At 41.1% G+C, this 25621-nt stretch overlaps 1 protein-coding gene across 6 annotated transcripts in view; it reads right to left on the bottom strand.

Annotated features, from left to right (window-relative positions):
* SLC38A4 (solute carrier family 38 member 4) overlaps positions 1–24537 on the bottom strand; it is a 66597-nt gene extending 42060 nt beyond the window's left edge. For 2 of the 6 annotated variants that reach the window (XM_016201179.2, XM_087814704.1), the window contains exon 1: positions 22211–22317. The gene's annotated coding sequence lies outside the window, so the exon portion shown is untranslated. Of the gene's footprint in view, positions 1–22210; positions 22318–24443 lie in introns of those variants that run through there. The other 4 variants (XM_016201178.2, XM_016201180.2, XM_016201182.2 and 1 more) reach the window with 4 other exon arrangements.
* Between the last annotated feature and the right edge of the window lie 1084 nt (positions 24538–25621).

The raw sequence follows: 25621 nt of genomic DNA, 5'->3' as shown, positions 1-25621 counted from the left end.
GTCCTAGAATGTACATTTCAATATATTATCTATTGAACGTACGAAATCGTTGGCTCAAAATAAATTAAGTGATTCAGATCATACTTATGCCAATATTTAAAAATCACTGATCATCTTGTTTCAAATTTCTACCTTCAACGATGTCCTCGAAGAAAAAATGCCAGCTGGATCAAATCAAAATGAGTCAACAATTTAAAAAAATCCCTTAGCCAGACCATCACGGCATTTTGCAATGACACAGGGAATGATAACCTCTTGTTCTAATCATGGGTGTACCCAAATTTCTAATTTTAGTCATAGGACAAAATAATACTTGGAAATAGAATCTAGTTATAGCCAAATTAGAAGAAAACGGGTAGAAATAGTGATAACTAATAAACCAAATTACTTAATTGTTAACAGTTTTATTTAATCTTTGTACCTGCATTCACTCGCTTTTTTGGCTCCCACTTCAAATTCCCTTTAGGTCACTTTTTTTTTTCTTGTTTCTGTTTCTTTTTAACTTTTCTCCACTGCACTGTTTCTATGGTGCCTTATTCTCTAAGAAGAGTTAGTTACCTTTTACCATTTTCAGTCTTCAGATTTGTAAACTCAAAATCTAGTGAGGTAGGTCAGCTCAAGGTTATATATGTCTTCATCCTACAGCCAATATTAGTGCTTCCAATTATAAAAAACACTTACATTAGTCCAACTCTTTTTTATAGTATGGTAGGTAAATGTCTATCTGGCCTACCAAGACATTCCTAAAAACAAAAGACACTAGCACAACTGCACTTAAGAACAGGATTTTGATGGCTTCTTTTTAACCTAGGATTTACCCTCTGGCTTTTGGGTTTCAGGTTTACAGTGGTGAAGAGAATTTGTGATCATTTTTCTTGTCATGCTTTGGAACTCTGAATCCTTTATTTTATCTCTTAATACGGATACATGCAGAAAGGACTAGGAGGAGAGGGAGGAGATGATCCACACAGAAACGTTAGAGAAATCTTCTGAAATCATTCAAATAGCAGAATCCCATGTTATTCTGAAAGTGAATTGAGTACTTACATGCTTGTGTTACTACATCATTTGCAGAGTAATGAAAGCTTAGCTATGCTAATGGGTATCTCTCTTCATGATTATGTAATTATTAACCTCAACTTACATAATAAAAAATCCAGACTGGCTAGTGTAGCTCAGTGGTTACAGCGTAAGCCCGTGTACCAAATGGTCTCGGGTTCAATTCCCTGTCAAGGGCACGTACCTGGGTTGCAGGTTCAATCCCCAGCCCTGGTCAGGGCTCGTGCGGGAGGCAACCAATCAATGTGTCTCTCTCACATCGATGTTTCTCTCTCCCTGTCTCTCCTCCTCCCTCCCTCCCACTCTCTCTAAAATCATTGGGGGGGGGGAAATCCAAAACAGGATTACTAAACTGTAGTACATTTTCAATGTTTCTATTTAACAAAACAACACCTTAGCACACATACACTGCAAATGACTTTATGAATAACCTCATTTGATGATACCTTCAAAAAGTCTAAATTTGGGACCCTCCTGAATATGAGGCTCCAAAGGGCTTCCCTACCCAGGCCCTGGGAGAGGCCCTGCTTTTCTGTTCTGAAAACTTCCCTAAGAGAAATGCGATGACCAGGTGTTTGAGGACATTGCTTTCAGTTGATGGCATCCCCTCTCTTTAGCCCAGCCTACACCACCTTTACAGTTATACAATGGTGCATTTGGGAAATGTTTGAATAGTCAATTGCCATGTTGCAAAATTAGCAAACAAATTTGGTGCAGGTTGACAAACTTACTGACTTTGCCACAGGCCTAAAGAGAAAATTTATTTTAGCCTCAGCTGACAAAACTAAACACAAGACAACTCATGTTGTTGATGATACTTTGTTCTCTGCCTTTCCCTTTTCAAGCATCTCAGCTCCTTCTGGTCAATTTCATTTTTTGACCCCACATTGAAAGGGTGCCAAGAAAAGAGTATCACAGGTTCATTCCCAGCTTCTGCCTCAGCAGCTAGATCATGGTGAAGAAGGGAAACAAGGTCTGCAAGGCTTACGGCCGAGTGCAACTGAAGTAATGTACTGATTCTAAATGTTAAATTAGAGCTTTTAGAAGCTTGCTTTAAACAATGATTCCTACCATTTAAAATGCCTGCTTGAGAAAATAGCACCACTAAGAGCTGTATAATTATAATGATAACTATAACAAAACTTTCTAAAAAACTAAATCACCTTGTTAATTTAAGTTCTTCATATAAAATGCAGTATTAATACAGGTTGAGTTGACTGCCTTTCTAATTCATAATAGCAATTGACGATTTTAAAAAATTACATTCTTTGGGGGCCACAGCACATTAATTTCCATTGCTGTCTTTCATATTGCCACCCATCCTTTTCCTTTAAAAACAAATTCCGTGCCAGAACAATGTCTGTGCACTTCGGTTTTGTAGTTTCATCAGTGATTGCACTTTGTAAACCTGTCATCTTGCTTGAATTTGGACTCTCAATGGTATCTTGAGCTGTGACCCAATAGGCTGAGTGGCTAGACTGGGATGAGACAGGGCACAAGAGAGGGAGAAGAGAGCTTAGCAGCATCTGTAATGGGGAGGGCTCTCCTAGAAGATGAAAACACAAACCTATGCTGGGAAAGAATCAGAGTCCTTAATAATGAGTAATATGCTAGGCGGGCCTTTTCAGTATCCTGTTCAGAATGTTGAAATAAGGAAATGCACGTCCACCATAAGCTGGTCTTCAAAGGAATTTGAGCAGAGCGAAATAAATAAAAGATAGTATATATATATTATACATTAACATTTATATATATATCTAACATATGTGTGTGTATGTGTGTGTGTATTAGACATTAACATTTCCTAATGGACCCTTTGGTGACTGCAGAGAAGGATTTCCTGAGTCAGGCCTCCTCAGTTAATGAGGAGGTAGGTTTCTGCCTGGAGTGCTCGCCTCTCCTGCTGGGCTGTGAGCAACTCCAGGGCTGGGCCATGGTATAGTCAGAGTCCTCACAGGGCACTTTGCTACAAGGGTCAATGGTGCTCAGCATGGCAAGATTAACTGAGCTTGTTGTTGTTTCTGGGTTGCAGCAGTTAGGAATTATAATTCCTAAAGGCCTGGGTATAAAGTTGGTAGCAACACTTTTTCTTTAAATATAGGAAAGATGACTCAGAAAAAGTAAATGTCTTGACCCCATTTGGGAGGACACAGCAGAGGGGGGCATTGGGGCAGATGGTATATTTAGTAGGTTTGGGATGGATTCGAGTATTTCAGACAGCCAATTTAGATTCGTGGTAAACAATCTCTGCTGTTTGTTTACCTTGATTAATATTAGGCTGTGCCAGGTTCATAGTAGGTAATGTATAAATGTTGAATAAATGAGTCTTTAGTAAAGGTGCTGATTCAATCTGTGCCTCCAAAACAATCCTTTAGAACTTATTTAAGGGTTTCAACAAGAACCATTCTAATAAGTATTCTAACTGACGGATCCTGCCTTATGTTAATACATTAGTCCCTTCTTATGCTCAGAGCCAGCTATGAGATGGTAAAGTGAATGTCCAGGCTATATGCAAAGGGCCATTAGTCCCTGGACAGAGAGCTGCCTTCCCAGAATACTAAGCAGTAATTACCAATCATGTGTTCAAAGGATATTCAAATAATAATAAAGGCATGGTGAAATTATAATTATAGTAAGGTTTTAAAAGCAAGATATAAAATCTAATAGTAATACAATCCCTGTGCTGTTTTTTTAATTATGCATATGATCTATAAAAACATTTGCAAAGGAAAAATGCTTGAAAGAACGCAGATCAATATATGGATAGTGGTTATTTCCAGATTGTGGAAATGTGGATAATTTTTTTTTCTCGCATCTATATTTGCCAACTAACTGTTAAAAAGTATGAATTACTTTCACTCTGAGAAAAACAATAAGTGTTATTTAAAAAAAACAAAAACAACAAAACCAAAGGGTTCTTCTCTTAGGTTTTGTAACAATTGTTAATCAATCCCAGACATGAGCCACTAGCTAAATCTCTATTTTTAGTGAGAATGTTTCGGATGCTTGGCCAGCAAAAAATCAACTCTCTTAAAACATCTTCAATTCTGAATGAGCACTTGTGAGTTATTTGGAGTCCAGATAAAATTATACATGTCCAGTTTGTTCTGGAAAGATAGATTGTTTCTCCCCCATCAGTAAGAGGTACTCTAATAGATCTCAAAATGTTGTTAAGAAAAATGGAGATTTTAAAATATACTTAAAGCCTCAATATTTCTTCACAATGCTGTGAGGTAGTCAATTTTTATTATAGCATAATAGAGAGTCATCCTCATTTATTCATTCAATAAATATTATTGAACACCTATGCGCCAAGCCTTATGGTATGGACTAAGGCGAGAGAGACAATAACAAAATAAGACACAGTCTCTGCTCTTAAGAAGCTCTAGTCTCTCAAGGGAACCCATTGCTTACATAGATCACAGTGCTGTAATGTGGTGGGTGAAATGCCTGTGGAATCTGAGGGGTAGGAAGTGTGGCACCCAACTCAGAGTGAAAGAGGCAGAGAGGACTACCGGGGAAGGTGACAGCTGGGCTCAGACTAAAAGAATAAACAGAGTTGGCCTGCAGCAAAGGCAGGGGAGGGGGGTGGGAGGAGCAGATCAAATGTTAGAGGGACAGCAGGAGCAAAGGCAAGGAAGAAGGAAGCAGCTCCTGGCCACCTGGTGTTCCTGGAATGCTGAGAAATGCAACCGGAGAGGTCACTGGTGGGATCACATGGTGTTTGGGTGCCATGTCTTGTCTTTGTTCTGTTTGGTTCAAATGAGTTCATAAAAAGACCAGCCTGGTGGTGCCACGTAGAGCTCAAAATTTCAGATATGTGAAGAAAATGTGCTTTGTTAGCAACTGTGACAATAAAGGACAATGCAAACAGTACAAACCACCAGGCTAGCAAGAGGCCATTCCTGCCTGCGTCGAGTCCTTGGAGAGAGTTTACGTGGGCCGGGATCTCTACTTTGTGCCTGGACCATTAGAATTATTATATTATAATGTAGCTATGGACAGAAAAGTTCAGGTTCATGAGGTATTTTGCTTCAAATAACGTAAAATATATGAAAAATGAGCTAATTACAAGACTTTCAAGAATTGAATGTTTACCTATAAAAATCTTGGCTCTTTGTCTAGTCCTTCCTAGATATTTGAAGAAGTTAGACTCTAAGGTTCAACATATTTAAACTTTTCTTAGTTATTTAAAAATACATCTAAGTAAAGATTGATGCCTAAGTAAATTATAAGTAGTTTACTGAGTAATATTAATGTTTTACTTTGCAAGCCTCTATATAGTCTCTAATTCTTTTTTATAATGTCTAGTGTAGTGTGATAAGTCACAATTAGAAAACTGGTATTTGCTTTATAATGATGTATGATTTTTACATGTGCTTAAGACAATCATACTGATGCACATAATTTTGCTTGTGCCCTCCTCTAGAGTTTAAAAGGCTGATGGCTTATCCTTTGAAGCTTGGTTAAGATTTTTAACAGTAGCTTTTTCAGAGGAAGACTGAGAGCTCACTTTTTCATCTTGAAAGTGTCTCTATTCATCCCTTCTAATCTACATCTTTTAACACCCAAAGGATCGAAATGGCCAAATGCAGTCTTCTTCCTTTGTTATGCTAACACTTAGCACTAGATTTGGATTCCACAGATTTGGGTTCAAGTTCTAACTCTATCACTCACTAGTTATGGAACTATCAATAATCTCAGTAAACTCTCTGGGCCTTCATTTTCTCATTTATGAAGAATATATAATTCCTGGGTTAAAACGAGAAGAAATGAAATTCACTCATTCATTTATTGAGGATGTACTATGTGCCAAAAATTCACTTATAAACACTATATAGTTCAAAATGGCAAAATAGTTATTTCCTTATTCATGTGGAGCTTTTTTTTTTTTAATCTAAACCTGAGGATATTTTTTCCATCGATTTGCAGAGAAAGTGGAAAGGAGAGAGAGAGAGAGAGAAACATTGATGTGAGAGAGACACATTAATTGGTTGCATCCCGCACATACCCCAACCAGGGGCTGGGGATCGAGCCTGCAACTGAAGTACATGGCCTTGACTGAATTTGAACCCCAAGACCCTTCAGTCTGCAGGCCAATACTCTAATAATTGAGCCAAACCGGCTAGGGCCATGTGGAGCTTCTTTTGCCACTGTTGGTGGTGGCTACATTTCATAATGGTCAAAGAAAGGGCAAAGTAGGTTGTCCAATAGAGACATGTTAGACATACAATTCTGATATGCTGTCATAAATTCTAAGTATTTCAATTTTACTAATTCTCTTCATCAATATTTTCACCAAAGTTAAAAGGTGAATAATGGACTGAAATGTCTTTACTCTTTTTTTTCTTTCCCTCTCCAGTTTCAATCAGTCAAGCAAGTAATCAGTGGGAGTAGTCACTGAACATCTATTATGTATCTGGAATGATGGTCACCAGTGTTTCCCTGTCTTCAAGCTTTCCTTCTTCTTGCAAATATCTGGCTCTGTTTTCTTCTGACTGGCCACTCTTTAGAATAACTGGGTGAGCTTTACAGTTGGTTTGACACACACAAGAGTTCAGTCGGTATCTACATATACATTACAATCCATATATGAAGAGAGAGATCTGCATACCTGTATTGATGTCTACATATATATCTATTAGGATTCATAGTGGGTTGTTTTTTTCCTATTCAGAGAAGCTTAGATTTTATCCTTTGGCTCATATGCTATGTCCCTATAAATGCAGTTTTGTTTTTTCACTATAATTCCAAATTATTTTTATCAAATATGGGGCTGCCCCATGAAATGGAGAGCACACTGGAGTTCAAATTCAAGGATACGGATATGATCCTCCTGCTGCTGCCAACTCTCTGAGAGACTTCAGACGATAGAGTTAACCCCTCCCTCCCCTGGGCTACACGCCTAGCTGTTGTGCTTACGTGCTGAAATAACATATTTGCCTACAGGTCTGCCCTCTAGACTTTGAGGTGCTCAGGATCAGACACTGGGCCTTATTCAGGATAGCACGAGGTCAACTAGCATAGGTTCTGTAGCTCAAGTGACTAGACTTAAATCTGATTCCCATCACTTATTAGCTGTCTGACTTTGGGCAAGCTGTTTGCCATCTCTGTGCCTCAGTTTCCTCATCTGTAGAAAGGTGATAATAACAATGCCCACTTCACGGTGCTATTATGAAGGTTAACTAAGTTAATATTTGTAGAGCATTTAGAAGAGTATCTGGCACATAGTAAGCATTATGTAAGTATTTGTTACATGAATATGTTTAAAGAATTGTCTCCAGCTTCAAAACCTACTTATGGTACCAATTTAGTAAGCCTTTGTTGAGTAAAGTCATGTAAATATTCTGGGAGTCAGTTTTCTCTTTAAAAGTGGGTCTAATAAAAACCATATACAAAGTTACTATGAGGGTTAAATGAGATGATGGATATTTAAGCATTATAAACAGAAAAGTTATTTTTATTACTGTTCATTCATAAGGGCAATATGACATTAACAAAATTGGACATAGAATTAAATTAGTTTGTTTTGGAAATGTATTATCACTGTTCATTAGACCGTTATTTCATTTGTTCAACTATTGATTAGTGCTGTAGAAAAGCTAGAAAAACGACAGATTTTGACCCTGACCCATGGAATCTCAGAAAACAACCACGTAATAAGATATGGTTTGCAATGTGTTTGTTCAACGTTAACCAAACTGTGAAGCTGAACAGCACCGTGGTGCATATTTACCCCTGAACCTGTCCTCAGAGGCAGTGTTTAAACACGCAAATGTACTGGTAGATTTGGGGGGGATTTGGCTGGGCTTTCTGTGGGTTATTTTTCTTTTCAGTCAGACTGACAAAACATGAAGACCCAAAGATGTACCAAGGCACATTTTCCAAATGCCAAAGTAAGTGACCTACATTTTGCCTACATTCTAAGATTTCAGACTGCCGGGCATTTTAGTGCTCAAATTGGACAGCCACATAATTTTGACCTAATCATAGCTGATTCAAATCATCATGAATTAGTGCATGGATAAGTTGGAAATATGAGCGGATGACTGGCTCTCTTTGAGGCAGCCTGTTGATCACATAGGGCTGTATATCTGATGGGTGCCTTCCATCTTTACATCTCTTAACTATAAGGAAGCCTTGCAAGCATGCATATATACTACTTCTCATTAATTTGAGGTTAACCTGGATAACATTGCTTAGAATTGGAGTTGATGTCTGGAAGTCTGCAGTGTAAAATCCTTTATTAGGTCCTGTACAATTCATTCTTTAAGATTTAGAAATGAGGAACCACATATGCAGGTGTTTTCAAATAGGAAGCTTTCTAGAAATTTAAAATAACATTAATTAAAAGCCTTTATTTTTCTTATAAAATATTCTTATGTTATTTGAGAAATATACTAGTTTATTTACCTATTAGGTGGTTTGGGTACAAATGGGAATAAATGTAATGCTGATGGAAATTGGTGATGTCCACTCCAGTATTTTGCATCCTTTCCATCTCTTCCCCTTTCAAATAGTTGGTCTTCTAGTTGCTGATATATGGAGTTGTTCTCACACAAGTGTAAATATACTGACATGAATAAGTGGCTGTTTTTCTCCTAAACAGAATAATATTGAAGTATATTTATTACATAGATATAGCTGTCTTTAAGCTCAGTACCTATCCAGAGTACTAAGATTCATGGTCTCAACAACCCAGTCTAATTTGTATAAGGCAAATTTAGTTTTTGAAAAAATAAGCAGCACTATTTGGTGATAGGATAATAATAACTAGTCTGCCCAGTTACTCAGTTGTCCAATGTATAGTCATCTAGACTGGTTTTCCTGGGGCAGTCATTAAGTAAACAGGATTTTTGTCACTCCCATACCCAGTTATGAAATGAATTAACAGGAGCAAGAACTGCTACGAGGTAGAGAAAATGAGCTTCAGTGAGCTGTTGGAAGACCCCCTAGGGTTTTGCTCCATGTTTTCCAGTCATAGTTTGGTCATAGGAAACATTATTTAAATATTTCCTAAATAGTCAGTATAACTTATTTTTATCACACTAATATAAGGATTTAGAAGTATGTGGCAAAAAGATGAAACATATTTTGAGATGTCATCTCAACAGAGAAATCTCCTTACGATTACCTCAATAAACTAAATCACCCAGCTATAGTGAAAAGCTTGAGGCTCTCTTTATGCTTTTCCCCCTAGCATAAAAATACTCATGTGCATTACAAATGTTTAGAAATACCCATGAGAAATACTTAGGTATATTTATTTACTAATTTATTTTCAATGTGCAGAAATAGATGAGGCCACATGACTTTGAGGCGCATGAGTTTTCACCTAAAATGTTTAAGAAATAACTTTCTTTCCAAGTTCTGCATTATGTAATTGCACTTAGGTATTCTATGTTGTGACTGCTGAGATCGTTTGAGAATAATTGATGCAAGACGTACATGGATAGTATGCCTGTATTGAGTAGATCTGGGTGGGGGGACAACTTTTCAAGAATTCTAAGTAATTAGAAGGTACCTATCTTACTCTCTATATGTAGCTTTATGAATCATATGGAAATGGCCTTCATTTTAGATCTTGAGTAGGCTGATAAATTAAGACCTATTTATTTTTATTCTATTACTCTTTTCTTCCTCCCTCCTTCCCTTCTTCCCTCCCTCCTACCTCCCTTCCTTCCTTTTTTCCTTACTTTTGCACAGAAGAGCATATTAAAGAAGGCAAGTGTATTCTTTATTTCCTTTCCTGCAGTCAAATAGTGCATGTAAAGAGCTTACTGGGATATAGTAAGAACTAAATAATATTAATTGTTGTTGTTGGTTGTATGTATATTTTTAAATCAGTGAACCACATAAAAAAGTCTAGGTACTTAATATTTTTATGAGAACCTACTTTTAAACAGTACATTATTTTTTATTCAGAAGAATAATCATATATTAACTAAACCCCAATTCAAAAATTTCATTCCGTATTCTCGGCTGAAAACCAGATGGCAAATTTAATTCCTAGGCGAACATTCCAGGAATGGTTCCAAAACTTCTGTTATTTGCACTCTGCACAGATCCCCAGGAGATACAGCTTCCTTTAGTGGCCCTTTAAAATGTGCATCCACATGGACATTAGCATTTGTTGCCTTGTGCTAACTTGTTATGAAGTTCACATTTCATGCATAGGGAACCCTGAAAATACACATATTTACAACAGAAATAATGACACAGCCTTGCTGCCTCCAGCACGACCTCAGTCTGAGGCAGCGTCTGTTTACTCTGGTCTAGTTTCAATAAAATACACACACTTGCCATAGCAACCACTGTAACATGAACATATATGTGTTTCTAAGATAAGGAGAACTTTTTAAAAAAGAAACATACAAGTACAGATTAGATATTCTGTAACATGGAAATGTGTACGGTAACATTTTCATAGGAAACCATAAGAATATTTCTAATTACTTACAATATTTCTAAGTACTTACTATTATTTACAAAAGGAATCAAAGGTTTAGTGCATTTGGATGCATAACAGTGACTCTGACGAAGACTATAAAACCATAGCGAAGTAAGAATTTGGGTTAATGATGGTCATTTTATAAAAATGATATGTAAATATAATGCCTTATTTTTATTTTGCTTAAAATTTTCTGAATAATGTTTGTAAAAAGTGAACCTTGAGGAACCTGAAACAAAATCACTCTTGAGACACCTATTTCTAAAGAACAAAGATGAAACATCTCTTCTCTTTTTATTGTGAGAAAATGATTTGTGCTCTCTTGTCAGGTGGGCAGGTGACTGACTAGGTCCTCTTTCAGTCACAATATTTGGTATATTTGGTGGCTTAAATCCCATGGAATTTGAAGTCCACCACACTTGACTGTTTCCTTACTTTATTCAAAAAGTTGCTGCTTTCATTTATTTTTCTCACTTAGTTTTGGTGGAGAATAAAGGAGTAAAGAAAGTACTCATGGGTTTTTAAATTGTTTTTCTAAATTTTCTGCAAAATTTAAAATATTTACAAATTTAGAAACTCAGAAATATACACATATATAATATTAGTTTTAATAAAAAACTGCAAAGGCTTTTTATTTCAATTCTGATCAAAAATTTTAAAAAGTGTGCAGGAAATAACAGCTCAGAATAACCTCCCTCTGGCTCAGAGGATCAATTCCAGCAAAGTCCATGACAAGAGAATTCCAGGCTAAGTAACTTAACAGCTTATGGGGAGGATTTGGTCAGACGGTTGGGGCCACGCTCCTGTGAATCCGTAAAATACTTTCACTTTCATAGAAGTAAAAATATCATCAATGATATTGCTACATATTTTAACTTGTTAGTAAGAAATGTAATTAAATTTCAACTTTTCACCTTTTGTTTACTAAAATGTTTCTAAAGTCTTAAATTTTGTTGTTGCACAGCTAACTGCAGTTAAAAATCAATTACTATTGAATCAATTACTTAACTATAATGCTAATGAAGTAATAGAAAATTATTAATAAAGCTAAAGGCCCTTAAAAAGTGTTTTCTAGTATATATGGCTAGTGTAAGCATAAGTCATTAAATTCTCCTATCTTTTCAATAGTTGTACAGAATAAAGAGAACTCAGACTAAAGTTAAAAGCTGGTAGGCTTTTGGAAAGATTTGCTATTGATTTTTACCTTGGAAAATAGGACCTGCATGCTCTTCAGGCATAGTAGGAGGGAACGCTTGTAGGTTGACCTTCATTAGCCATCCTAGCATCTTTTCTTAAGAGATAATCAAGTGCTTTGGGTCATTCCTCTTCTAGGAGTCTTCTGCCAGCTTTTGGTAGACTATTGGGGCACATCAATGAGTTTTGCCACAGTGGAGCCTTAAAGGCAGCTTGGATAGATCTCAAAACCTATGTAGCACCTCTGCATGATGCATATTTTCAATCATTCTAAACCATTTCCCCAAATATAAAATATTTAATAAAAATAATGAGAATGATATAAAATAATGAAAATAATATTTAATATAAAATATTATTTATATACTGAATGTTTTTACTTTAAAACTGACTTGTTTTTAGGCAAACCAGACTTGCAGAAAGAGAAAAGCAAGTGCTTTTTGTTCCTTAGACATTTTTTCTTTTTTATTGAATTTATCGGGGTGACACTGGTTAATAAAATCATATAGGTTTTAGGTGTACAGTTTATAATGTTCACCACCTTAGACATGATTTTTTGATGATCCTTGGCAAAAATGTTACAATACAGACCCCTACAATGAAATGTTTCATTACATAGCTTAGGTAGAATAGTAAATTTCTTTTTTTTTTCTTATTATGGAAAATTTCAAATTTATACAAATGTAGATGAAATAATATAGTGAAACCTCACATACACATTATCTAGTTTCAAAATTATTAACCATGGCCAATCTTAATACATCTAAACTAGCACTCCTCTCACCCATTATTTTAAAGCAAATTCCAAATATATAATTTCCTAATAAATGTATCTGTATACCAGGAACAGAAAAGTACTTTTTAAAAAGTAGTCATGAGGCACAATTGTTAAAATCAAAACAACCCCTGCTGTTTACTGGTGATGTCTCGCAATCTTAGAGAAAGTTGAGTAAGTGCCAGGTAAGGAGACCAGTACACGTTTTGAAACCTGATTGAAGGGCACTCCAGGTCAGTTAGGTTCTATCAGGAAGAAGGGTTAGGTAAATCATGGGAGATTTACTTAGGAGGAGGGATATTTGGACAAAACTGGGGAAAATGTAGTCTGGAAGATCCTCAAGGAAACAGGCAAAGGAATGACAACAAGGTGCAATTTTTCTTTAAAAGAGAAGCAGTTTTATGAGATTGAAAAAACAGAATACTGAAGTTTGAGAATGACATTTTAAAAGAGTGTAAATTGACAAAATTCAAAATATGGGAAATTCTATAGGACACATGACTTGGTTTTATCATCAAATAAATCATAAGAGAAAAAAAAAAAAAAAGAGAGAGATGAGGGGTGGTTGAACCTGTAGATTAAGACAGACTTAAGAGACATATCAACCAATGAGTGTGTGAACCCTGTTTGGACTCTGATTCAAACAAACCAAGGGTAAAACAAAAAAGAGACAATCAGAAATATTTGAGCACTGCCTAGAAATCTGATAACATTAAGAAAATGTTGGTTTATTTAAGGTGTTATAATATTTTAGTTTTTCTTAAAGACTTATTTGCCTTTTTGAGATATATACAAATCATGTATAGATCAGGTTATATGGTGACTTGGATTTGCTTTGAAATAATCTAGTAATGATTGTGGTAGGGGTAGCAGGGAAGAGAGATGTGGGTATAGATGAAATACTACAGACAAGTATTGATAATTGTGGAAGCTGGGTGAAGATGGAGTTTCATCATACTATTATGTACTTTGGAATATGTTAGAAATTTTTCAAATTAAAAAAGTTTAAGCTTCCTAGTTTAGAACTACCATATATTTATTTCTTGATATTCCTCCCAAAAGTTTGAAAGCAGAAGGAAGATCCTATAAATTCCTTCAGCCAACCAGAAATTTCTGTTAACTAGCACTTTTGAGTTTTGCCATTATAGTTGAAGTCAACACTGGTGGGCCTAAGGTACTCTGAAACATCGTAAAATTAAATTATGGTCAATAAAATGTTAATTTTAAAAAAGGTTCTTGCTGTACTCTAATTATCTGAAAACTGATGATCCATAGCAGTCAGTTTTCTGCCAGAATACTGCATTTCCTAATGATGTAACAAAGAGTTTTCCTATATCCTTAGCTAGACAGGTGAGACTATTGAGCAGAATTTCCCTCCTCTGTGCATATGAAACGTATACATATCCTTGTGCATGTGTGCACCTCACCTAATTTTTGAGGCCGTCTTCAAAAAATGTTAAACACGTGCATACATAAAGCTCCAATCACTTAATAAAGAGTAATTGTTTTAAGGGGTGGCCCCAGGAGAGCATCTGCACGGGACTGCATGCCTCATCCTAAACCCAGTCTACCTTGCTATTTATTTAAATTATTGCCATTCTATTTGTAATTGCATGCTGTGGTCTAGACGATCACTTTTAGATCTGTAATTCAAAACACAAAAGGAGTTTGTTTAGACATCAGTGTAACCAAAAAATGTGCTAATGGTTATGCCCTTGATTTGATTGAAGCCATGCTGCAGTGAAACATCAACCAATTTGTAGGGAAATATCAGAAAACCTAATGATTTAGTATTTGTAGATCAAACAAACAGCTAATTGGCTGAAATTTTCACTTTTCTAAGCCTACAGGTTGTGTTTGTAAATACGCCAAGGACAGATGACTCATCATGAGGCTATTTTAATTACTCTTTGAAGCCAATACCGAGCATTTGCTCCCTTCTTTATAGAAATTCATTCATCATTTGATTACCTCTTACTAAAATAAAATCTCCGCCAAGCCACATGTATTTCTATTCTGTCTAAGGAGGAAACAATCATTCTGTTTTGGTCTGTTTGTGTCCAGTCTCAGTGGGTGGGCAACTGGAGACCCTCTCATCCGGGTAGATAGGCACAGAGGCACCCTGCCCTTTCTTATGACAGCAATTAGGGTTGAGAGACACAGAGAAGCCTAAACAATCAAGTTTTATGGGCTGTGTCCTCCACTCAGACCATAATTCTGTTCATTTTGTAAAACCCAAAATCTTATTTTTTAAAGACCTCATTGGTAATAATCATATTCATGATAGCCCAGCACTGTGCCAGGCACTTCACATGTATGAAATCGGTAATTCCCTCAGCTGTCAGGGAGGTATTATTATTATTTTCCCCATTTTACAAGTGAGGCAACTAACGCTCAAGAAAACTGAGCAACTGACCCGAAGACCAAAGCCGGTGAGCGGATGGCTGAGCCAGGACTCACAGCCCATGTCTGACTGCAGAGCCCGGCCCCGGTGACAGTCCATTGCCATTGGGAACCCTGTTCTGTGTCGGACGTTTTCCCGACAGGATCATCATCTTCCAGACACGTGGCAGTGAACTGGAGAGCTCAGCCTGAGAGCCTGGGGCCACCATACCGGGCTTTAGGGAGGAAAAATGGTGTGACGTCAGAGAGGGGAGAGGGCTCCAGGAAGAAGTGGGATCAGAAGTTTGGTGACAAAACAGCTAGAGTCTGCTTTAGCTCAAGTGGTGTGTTTGTGGAGAGTGGCTGAGGTTGACCTTGACGGCAGGTGTGGGAGTTTAAACTTTATAAAATTCTGGTATAAAAAATAATGGAAAGCATTGCACTTGGTTTCATTCTTCCAAGTGTGGACGCTGCTATAAAATGACACAATTGTTTGAAAGTAAAGCTAGTACTGGATTTTTGTGTACATTGATACAGTACACGGGGCATTTCTACTTTAGTTTTCTTTCAGAAAAACTCTATTTCTTCTCTTTAAAGAAAAAGTTCAAAAAGCAAACAAACCTGCCCATCACCCCTTAAAAAAACAATGCCTTCGAGGCTGGGAGCCATAGCCTATGTGTTTACATTTCCTGTCACACCCCCCTATTGACTGTCACCATTAGTCAAATAAGTAAACAGCATAACATCAGAGAGGTCCACAAAATTTACTGGGCCTTTTGTTCAGTCTCCAGATTTACAGCGAACTGTCCGGTCCCTCAAGATTACTGGGCTGAGTCATCTGCCCCACCACCTGCTGTGGGACCTCCCAGCCCACACACAAGACGGAAGACCCATAACAGCCTGCAAAGTGACGTGAGGTGTCTAATGTTTACACAGAATAAATCATAAAGACAGCACATGCGATTTTATCTCATTTCAAAAGATGCAGAGAAGCAAATCCACCTGGAAAAGGGGTTAGGAATTATTGGGCTCTGTCAGTTCTTTGCGTGTTCAGGCTTTGGGCCCTTATCCCCCCTCCCCTCCACCCTCTGGTAAGGTTTGGAACAAGGAATATTTTCAGATAACAGAAAGCACTAACATGAAGACTTAGGGTGGTGCCTTCAGTTAGACTTGGGTCTGTTCGGGGCTCCAGACCGATAGCCTGTGCTATTTCGTGAATTGACAATATGTCTCTGAGAGCCCAAAATCTGAAATTCTAAAAACTCAAAGGGGTGTTTCCACTTGCTGATCACAGGGATGTTTTGTTATCTCCTCCTCTTGGGGGGCGAGGTCGGGGGTAGAGCTCGGGGGGTGCTGGCCGAGGGAGGGCTTGCACCTAACTGCCCCAGGTACTGTGCGGAAGGGATGCACTTCTCTGAGCCACTTACAGCCACCAGTGTCCAGGGCCCACAAGCGTGTGAGAATTCAGGTGAAGAAGAACATTCTCATTTTAAAACCCCACTTATGCCACCTCTGGGAGAGGCTTCTCCCACCAGCAGCTGGGTTGAAAGGACAGAGCAGTTTGACACTGACAGTCTCTGGGCCCTCGATAGTTGCCCTGGAACTCAAGATGCTGCTTTGACTCTCTGTGACCTGTATGAAACTGAACAGCCACCTGCTGTCATTTCTAGCTATGCCTCTGTTCCTGACTTACATCTGTGTGACTGAACATAGACTGGTGGGGAATTTCCTGTAGCAGAGGCATTGCTTTTATTAGTTTCAAGAAATCTGAGTTGTCTTAACTAAAGGTAAAATCACAGAATAGGTTATCATATTTTAAAGGTGCTAGATGTTATACCTTATTGTCTAAATACATAGTTATCTCTGCCCTATTCTGTTTCTTCTTTCCAATCCTCCAGTGGCCTCTGTTTTAAATGAAGATATAGTTTATACATCCTTTTGCCCTAGCACACACTAATTATCATTTTGAAGAGCAAAGCTTACTCAAAGTTTGTTCACACTTTTTACCTCACCAAGTGGCCTCAGCACTTCTTTAGTTCAACCAAAGTTCTAAGTAAGTATATCAATTGAAAAAAAATATACAGTTCAATATAGTCAGGCAACTAGAATACTACTTGGCAATAAAAAGGACCCAACTATTGCTAAAACTTGAAGGGATCTCAATAGCGTTATACTTAATGGGAAAAAAAATATCAAAAAGATCACATACTGTATGATACCATATATGTAACATTCTCAAAATGATATAAAATACAGAGATGGAAGATATCTGGTTGCCAGGGACAGGGAGAAGGAGGCGGTTGTGACTAAATCTCTGTATGTGACAGAATGACATAGAAACTATACGTATATATTGTGCCAAAGTCAATTTCCTGGTGTTATCGTAAGAAAACTATGGCCAAGCAATCACTAGAAGAAACTGGGCGAAAGGCATCTGGAGCCTCTCTGAGTTGCCTTTGTAACTTCCCATGAATCTGTAATTACTTCAAAATTATAATTACTTCAAAATAAAAAGGTTAAAGATAGATGCCAACCAACAGTACGGACTCCTCTGCACGCAGGTGTGACTACAGCAAGCAGCACAGGCCCAAACCGGGCCGGATAGACTGTCGACTGTGCTGTTGCCAAAGGATCGCTTCCCAAGACAGAAAGGAGCGAAACAGCGCTGCAGTGTGTCCTCGGGACTGGAGCCGCCGCTGACGCAGTGCTCTGAACCCTGCGATTGCTTTTCAGGCATTCACGGCGCCCGGGCTTGAAACACGAGCCCTGAGCGCTAGCTCCCCGGGCCAGTCAAGGTCAGCTTGGTCACAGTTTACACCGTGCACATCCACGTTCCTCCTATATGGCAAAGCTCCAGGAAATAAGACCAGAGCCTGGGTGGCACCGGGAAACGTTTCTTACCACAGAAAGGGCCCACGGTCTCCCTCTGCCCTCCCTCGGCCCTCCCTCTGCCCTCCTCTTCGACCCTCCCCTCGGCTCAGGCCCACCTCATTCATCGCCTGGTCTCTAGCAAAGTCAAGCAAAAGCAGACAAACCTGAGAGCAGCTGTGCCCCCAACAGCTTTGGCCTCCCGCAGTCCTCCCTGCGAGCTGCGACCCAGCTCATGCTCCGGGCACCAGGGCACACCCCCGGTGGCCGCACAGGACGCGCGGGTCACCCGAGAGCCAGGCGCCACTAGCCACCAGCCGAGGCGGAGATGCTGCTGGGCGGGAGGACCAACACTGCAAACAGAACAGCAGCCTGACCAGCTGTCAGCCCAAGTGGCCTCTTGGTCAGTTACATCTTTTTTTCTTTTTCTTTAACATTTTTATAGTACCGTGAGTGTACCTGATGTTATAAAATTATGCCAAAACAAAGAGCAAAGTCCTTGTCCTGAAGAGTATGCAACATAAAAGGTGCCAATGACGCAAGGCAAAATGACAGGACAAACACAGGGTATAAGTGTGAAAGGTAAGATAGAATCAATAAGACTTAAATGGACCTGAAAATGGAAAAGTCAGAGCCCCAACGCCTCATAGCAGAAAATAGAAATAAATATTTGCCGTAATAGCAATAATAAAAGTAACATGATTTGAGTATTTATTATGTGCCTTGCAGTATCATTGAACCAATTCTGTAAGGTAGGCACTATTATGATATGTAATTGGAAAACCAGGGTTTAAAAAAACTGTGTAACAGAACACCTCTAGTGTTCACAAAATGCCAAATATGAATCTTTACAGGTTAACTCATTTCACCCTCATAAAATCCTTCCTGAGATAGGAACTATTTTCCTCATTTTACAGACGAAGAGAATGCAGCAGTCAGGTTAAGTGATGTGCTTAAGGTCACTCAGAGAGAATGTGGGAGAGCCGAAATTTGATCACAGGAAGTCCAAGTGATAGAGCCGAGATCAGAATCCAGGAAGCCCAGCTCTATGATGACACTAGATTCACAGTCACACACCCTGACACCCAAGACTATATGCGTAATCTTGTGCGACAAGGCACACTGAATAAATAATTTAATTTAAAAACATTTATATTGACTATCAACAATGCACAAATTCACTTTGCAAAGGCCTTAAACACTGCAATGAAAAAGTGTTTGGCTGGAGAATAAATACTGTTAGGAAAATAAATGAAGCAAGTTTTCCTTCCTTCCTTCATTCAACGAACATGCACGAGTGTGTGTTTATGCCAGGCACCATGTGAAGCACCAGGGCGACAGCTGTGACCAAAAGAGACAAAAATAAGAGAAAACAGGAAACTGGAAATGATGTTCATTTTAATGATGGATGCACATTAGATTTATCAGGAAAAATAGGGGGCAAGTAGCCAACAGGAAATAAGGGAACATTTCAATCTTATTATATAGGAAATGATGTTATTCTGGGCTGGACTGCTCTGCATATGTATCATACAGCCCTTTTCTCATTTCCTCTCTTCTGTTTCCTTCATTTTAGTTACGACGGTTAGAGGAAAACACATCAAAGAACATTTAGCATGGACATATGTTAACATTTCAAATAATGCTGTGGGTGGCAGAAGTAATAACGCGAAGAGTAACAGCTATCACATACTGAGTGCTTACTATGTATCAGACATTAGTCCAAGCGTTTTACACATGTCAACTCATTTAATCCTTATAACAGTCTCTTGAGGTGGATGCCATTAGGATCCTGACTTTATAGATGAAGAGAATGATGCTCAGACAGATTAAGAAACTTGGCTGTAATTGCAAGGATATAATAGAGTGGAGGGTTTAACCTATTAACTGAAGTTAGGCTTGGGGTTATCGGTAGATTTCATTTACCCTTTGAATTCCCTTCCTAATAACAATATGACTAACAGTATTTTGCAAGTGTGAAAAGGGTGACAAGGCACGCAGACCTCCGAACCTAGAATGAAAAATTGGTATAAAAGATTCCTAAAGAAAAAAGAGATATTGGGAGTTAAGTTTTTTCAAAGTCTATTATCAAAAGCCAGAATCTTAACTGGCATAAACATCTGTCTGTTATTCCTTACTTTTATTCCATTCCCCATCTCACTTTATTATTTTTTAAATACATTTTTACTTCCTGACTCCTCTATAACACACTGAAATAAAAAATAAAGCCACTAAAAACTAAAATAAGGAGAGAAATCCTTCCATCCCCCCTCCAGCACCCCCCCCCCCCAAGGAAAACACAGAAGAGCGTTTGTTTGGAAGTTTTCTTCATAATTGTGTGGATTGTATCTGTGCTAACATAGAGCATCCCCTCGAGAACCAGAAAAATAGTATGGTTTTTCCATACAGGGGACAGCAAAGTCTAGTCTTTCCATTTGAGTATAGGTTTTAAAGCACAAACATTATAAGGAGTCTAAATAACTACAGTTCTCTATTATAGGGCCATAATAAAATGATAAAATAATAAAATGTATTGCTAATTCCTGTACAGCAGGTACTCAAATAATGTCCTTTTGTTCAACGTCATTTTGGAAGAGCTTAACTTTTGTTTATACAATTAGCCTGTGGTAAAACTGGTTTTGTTATATGTCCTTTGGTTTAAAATTGCAGCACCTGTGGAAAACGTTAAGCGGGGACATGCTTAATGTTTTGTTAAGTTAATGATGTACTTGGCCATTTTGTTCCCCGTAGGACAGTTCACTTCAGAAGTCCCAGGGAGGGACAGAGAAAAGGGACGCTTGCAGAGAGAGTGCGCAGGAGACCACGCCTCCCTCCCAGGCCCTCCCTGGCAGCCTCCAGGTCCAGTACTGAACCCCTGGAGATGCAGAGGGGGCCCCCCTTCTCCTTTCTCGTTTCAGACTGGCCTTTCTGTGGAGAATCGTCTCCCACTTCCTTTGCCCCGCTAACATTTATTTCTGCTTCAACACCCAGCTGAGGCGCCCCCAGTCTTGACCTGTTCTCAGGGCCCTTCTCTCAGGCGGGCTCGGCGGCAGAGAGCCCGAGTCCGATTCTTCCCTGGCCCTTGGGGGGCCGCTGGGGCACCTGTCTATTGATTCTCTCCCCACTAGACTGATTCATCTCTTTGACAAGCATTTCTTGAGCACCTAGTATTTGCCCAGGACTGTGGTAGGTGTTAGGGAGAAAAAGATAAAAGAAACTCCCTAATACAACTTCTGGGAGATAATGATACCCAGTGAGCATTTGTGGAATGAACACATGGAACTGGGTCATCAAAAATAGTGGAAGGAAATCAGAGGAGCATTAGCCGTCACAGGAAAGTGATTTGGTTTTTCCATTCTCCCACCGCTCACATCCTACTCTGCTGTGCAGCATTTAGCCTCTTCTTTCCTTACGTTTTTTTTGTTGTTGTTGTTCTCCCGATAGTCTTTTTATTGGAATCAGGAACTTTGACAGCTAGCACTGTCACTTACTAGCTGTGTGGCCCTTGGCTCTTTCCTTAATTTCTCTGAGCTTCACTTTCCTCCACCTTAAAATGGAGATAACCAACACCTTCAGCATGGAGTATTGTGTGAAGAGCAGATGTGGTTCACACATGTAAAGGGCTTAGCGCAAAGTCTGACTTGGAGAACCCTCCTTTCCTTTCTTCCGTCTCTCCCCTGTGCCCACCTCTTACCCGTCCTACAGGACGCCATGGCATGCGAGGTGATTTCAGGTGACACATGGAAGCACATTTTTAAAAAAAACTATTATTTTGACGTATATTGAAAATATGTAAATAGTCACTAAACCCCATTAAATCTTTATTTTTAGAAATCATTGCATTGGTGTGTAAAAAGTAAAAAAATATATATATAGGGGTTTGGGTTTTTAAAAATAAGTAGAAAATATCAGTAAGTCAGTAGGAAGGCTGGGGGAAAAAAGGAATAGATGCCGGAACAACACTGATGAAAAGGAACAAAGGCAATGATGTAAGAGAAGAAAAACATGTAACGCAGAGTCCACAAGCTGCTATGTTTATTATGCTTGCTTTCAGCATTTGCGAAACTGACAGGTAACCACAGTTGTACTATGCATTTCTCAAATATCACCTGTTTAAAAAATCCAGACCTGGGGCTGCAGAGATTTAGTCTTTAGCTGCATGATTATGTCATTGGCTTTCCTAGGCTAGGATTAGTCTGTAATAGACCAAGAAGTCAGCTTTGGGTCCCTAAGAAGTCACCTGTCCAGTTCTGCCCATGATAAAGCACGAAGTGAAAGAGAATTGTTCATTCCCATTTAAGAATAACTAATTCCAAACAGAACTGCCAACGATGTGCTATGTTCCCCACACTGTGTATCTCCATTTCCTGTTCTTTAAAATAGGTCTAATAATGGAGTCTATAAGGTTGTTTTGAGAGTAATGTTAGCATAAAAGAAGTACTTAGTGCCCAGCTGGCGTGGCTCAGTGGTTGAGCACTGACCTGTGAACCAGGAGGTCAGGGTTCGACTCCCAGTCAGGGCACAAGCCCAGGTTGCGGGCTCGATCCCCAGTCGGGGGTGTGCAGGAGGCAGCAGGTCAATGACTCTCATCATTGATGCTTCTGTCTCCCTCTCCCTTCCTTTCTCTGAAATCAATAAAAACATTTTTTAAAAAAAGCATTTAGTAACATACAAGGAATATTATGTATACATGAGCCACTCTGTCACCAGTCGTGGAGCCCAGCCTCCCTGGATACTGGGCAGGCTGACTCTGGCAGAGGAGCTCCCTTCCTATCCCTGCGGCCTGGAAACTTCTTTATCCCCTGATGCTTTTTGATGTTTATGATAGAATCAGCTTAATGAAAGCTCCCTGTCTCTGAACTCACATCGTATTCGGTAATTTGGATGTTTTCTTCAGTGTCTCTGTCCTTATAAACTTCTACCAAGAACATAGATTTTTCTGTGTTCTTGGTAGAATTCTAACATAGCGTCATTTGTTAGAATTTGAAAGGCTCTATCTCACACACACACACTCCATATGAGAGAGTCCATCAATCGCATTGACTTTTTAGAGACTTGTTTGCCGTGGGGGGGGGGGGGGGCATGTCCTAATTTCCCCACTCCAACCCCAGCCCCCTCCAAAAAAAAGTTAAGGTCTACCAGAGCTTACAATCCTATCTACGGGGCCCTGAAAACTGCCGTCTAGGTGTCGGATGCTCTCTTTACAACTTGAGAGATTTTAGCCATGAGGAGTGTCTGGGCCGCGCGGGAGCAACTGAAGATGCCTATTGGGGCCCGGGGCTCCCCCCGGGGCTCCCCCCCCCCCGTGGTGGGGATGAGCAGCAGCACCTCTCCCGGCGTCACTGAGTGCGGGTCCCAGCGCCTTGGGGTGCTGGTCCGTCAGCTCACAGCCCGGGGCCGCAGCTGGCACCTCGCCTCTGTCCTCGGGACGTACGATGTCCCCGGGACAGGTAGGGATGCCCCCCGTGCCCCGAGGGACAGACAGCGCGCGCCCGCGACAGCCTCCGGCGGTCCCCCAGGTCAGCCCGCCTCCCCCTTACCCAGCCAGCGGCTCCCGTGGGCTCGGGGCGGTCCAGGTGCGCGCATTAGGGACACTCTCCCCGCTGAACCCCGATGAGGAACAAGGGGCCTCGTGCCCCCCCCACGCCTCCATCCGCAGCGCGGGCCCACGCGGGGCACAGCGCCCACCTGTACCGGGACCGGCGCAAAGCCCCCCCGCGCCGTGCCCTCCTCTCTCTAGTCTCCCGAGTCGGAGATGCTCCCAACTCGCTCTCCCCGGAGGCTCCCCAAGTCCGCGCCTCCTCTCCTCGCTTCCTTCCTTCTCTTTTCCCCGTTTTCCTCCCGCTCCCATCCTCTTGGGATTTGCTCTCTTACACTCTCGCCTTCTCCCGCCCCCACCTCCCCTCTCGGTTCCACAAACCGCATCCCCTCCGCGCCCGCGTTTCTGCCCCGCACGACGGCTACCCCGCCCCGCCGCCAAGCCGACCGCAGGCGCCGCCTCCCTCGGAGCCAAGGACCCGACCCGGCACTGCCCTGGCCTCCCTCCTCCCTAGAAGGAGGCTCCCCGGGGCTCCAGGTGCCCGAACACCCTCCCCCGCCCGGGGAACCCCGCTGGCCTCCGGGGGGGCCCAGCTGCCCGGGACCACGGGGCTATTTTAAGTCCTGCACCCAGTGCCCCCATCCTGAGGACGCGGGCACCGGTCCGGCGACTCGGGTAACACCTGGCCAGCTCCGCCCTGAGCTGATGCGGAGCCAGGTCCGCAGCGGGTCGGTTCCCTCCGCGACGCGGGCGCGCGGCCACGGCCCCCAACTCAAAACCCCGGCGCCGAGGGAATCCCGGGGCCCGGGCTCCCCTCGCCCGGCCACCCCCTTCCCGCCCCCGGGAGCAGGCTGCCCTGGCAGGGCCACCCCTCCTTGCCGGGGAGTCCCTCGCGCCCTCCCAGCCAGACTCCTTTCCCTCCCTGCGCCCTGGTTACTTAATTTCTACCCAGTCCCGTCATTAGCCTGCAGGGGCCCACCCAGAGTGTGGTCCTTTGGAAAATAATAATAATAATTCGGGACCATCAGCAAGTTAGGAAGAGCCGCACGCCTAACCTGAGCCCCAGGCGGCTGCGAGCCGGGCTGCGCGCGGGTTTCCACGAGCGCGCCCCGCCTGGGGTCCCGCCGCCAGCTCGCACACTGACACGTCTCAGAAACCCCAGGACTCGCACTCACCCGCCTCTTTCTCTGCCCGCTCCGGCCTGGGATCGGGGCAAGTGCGGGGAAAGGGTGGACCGAGAGGCCCTCCTCCCTTTCCCCTCCGCTTTTCTAAGAGTGGAAATTTCCATCGCGTGCTAGGGGGCGGCCTCCCCGGCGGCGTGTTTCCCGGGGACCCTCCTCCCGCGCAGCCGCCAATCGCCGGGCGGCAACCGGAGGCGACAGCATCCTCCAGGTGCGCCCCCTCCCCGCCCCGCCCCGGGCGCGCCCTCCCGGGCCCTCTGAAGCGGACGAGGTCTTTGCGTGACTCGGTTTGTTTGTTTGTTTGCTTGTTTGTCGATTAAGTTTCTGCATTAGTCACGGTTCCCTTCATCGGATCTGTTCGTCTTCACTTTGAAGTCTGTAAAAGAGTCTTGCCGGTAGGTGACTAAATTTCCTCCGGGTTTGGAGATGTCACACCTGAACTTAGCATAAAGGAAAAAAAGAAATAAATAAAATGGGGAAGGGGTACAAGTGAAAAACGTGCCATTCAAGAGAAAAGGGAGGGATTATTCGCTGACACTTAACCGTGGGTAGAGGGCTTTTGTAAGGATACTTTTTTGCGCGGGGAATCCAGTGTAAGCATAATCCTCAGTGTATATGAGGAAGAAATTAGTATATAATAAATGACATTTCTACTTCAATTCTGTTCATTAAAGGCACGACCTACCATTAAAAAAACCCACACAACTGTTTATCTTAAAATCATTTTCTGATGTTAACCAAAATTCTTCCAAAGAAAGCCCGTGTAACAAGTATGCTCACAACCAATCCCCCATTTATTCAGTACCCATTTGTAACTCTTTAGCGGGGGAAACATTCTCCTTTGGAGACCTGATCCCACACTTCAGCAAACTCACCAGGCAACACAAATTACTTTTTGAATTCTCAAATGTCCAATTTAACTTCATTCAGAGGGGTCTCACTGTTTGTTCAAAAAACGGATGCCTAGAGCTCTCTCATTTTACACTTCCCATTAACTAAAAGTCTGGCAGCACCTTAGCATTTTAAGAAACAGGATATTAACAACCAAAATGCATCTAGATAATGCATAATAGTAAGGAACATTAAAATCACGACTAACACACACACATACACACACACGTTGTACTGAAACCGTTCGACAAATGCAAGTTCAATAGAAGGTTGATGTAATA

The sequence above is a fragment of the Miniopterus natalensis genome, chromosome 2 (genome assembly GCF_054644295.1).
Source record: "Miniopterus natalensis isolate mMinNat1 chromosome 2, mMinNat1.hap1, whole genome shotgun sequence".
NCBI classification, from domain to species: Eukaryota; Metazoa; Chordata; class Mammalia; order Chiroptera; family Miniopteridae; genus Miniopterus; species Miniopterus natalensis.
This window is presented reverse-complemented; position numbering and strand designations above follow the sequence as displayed.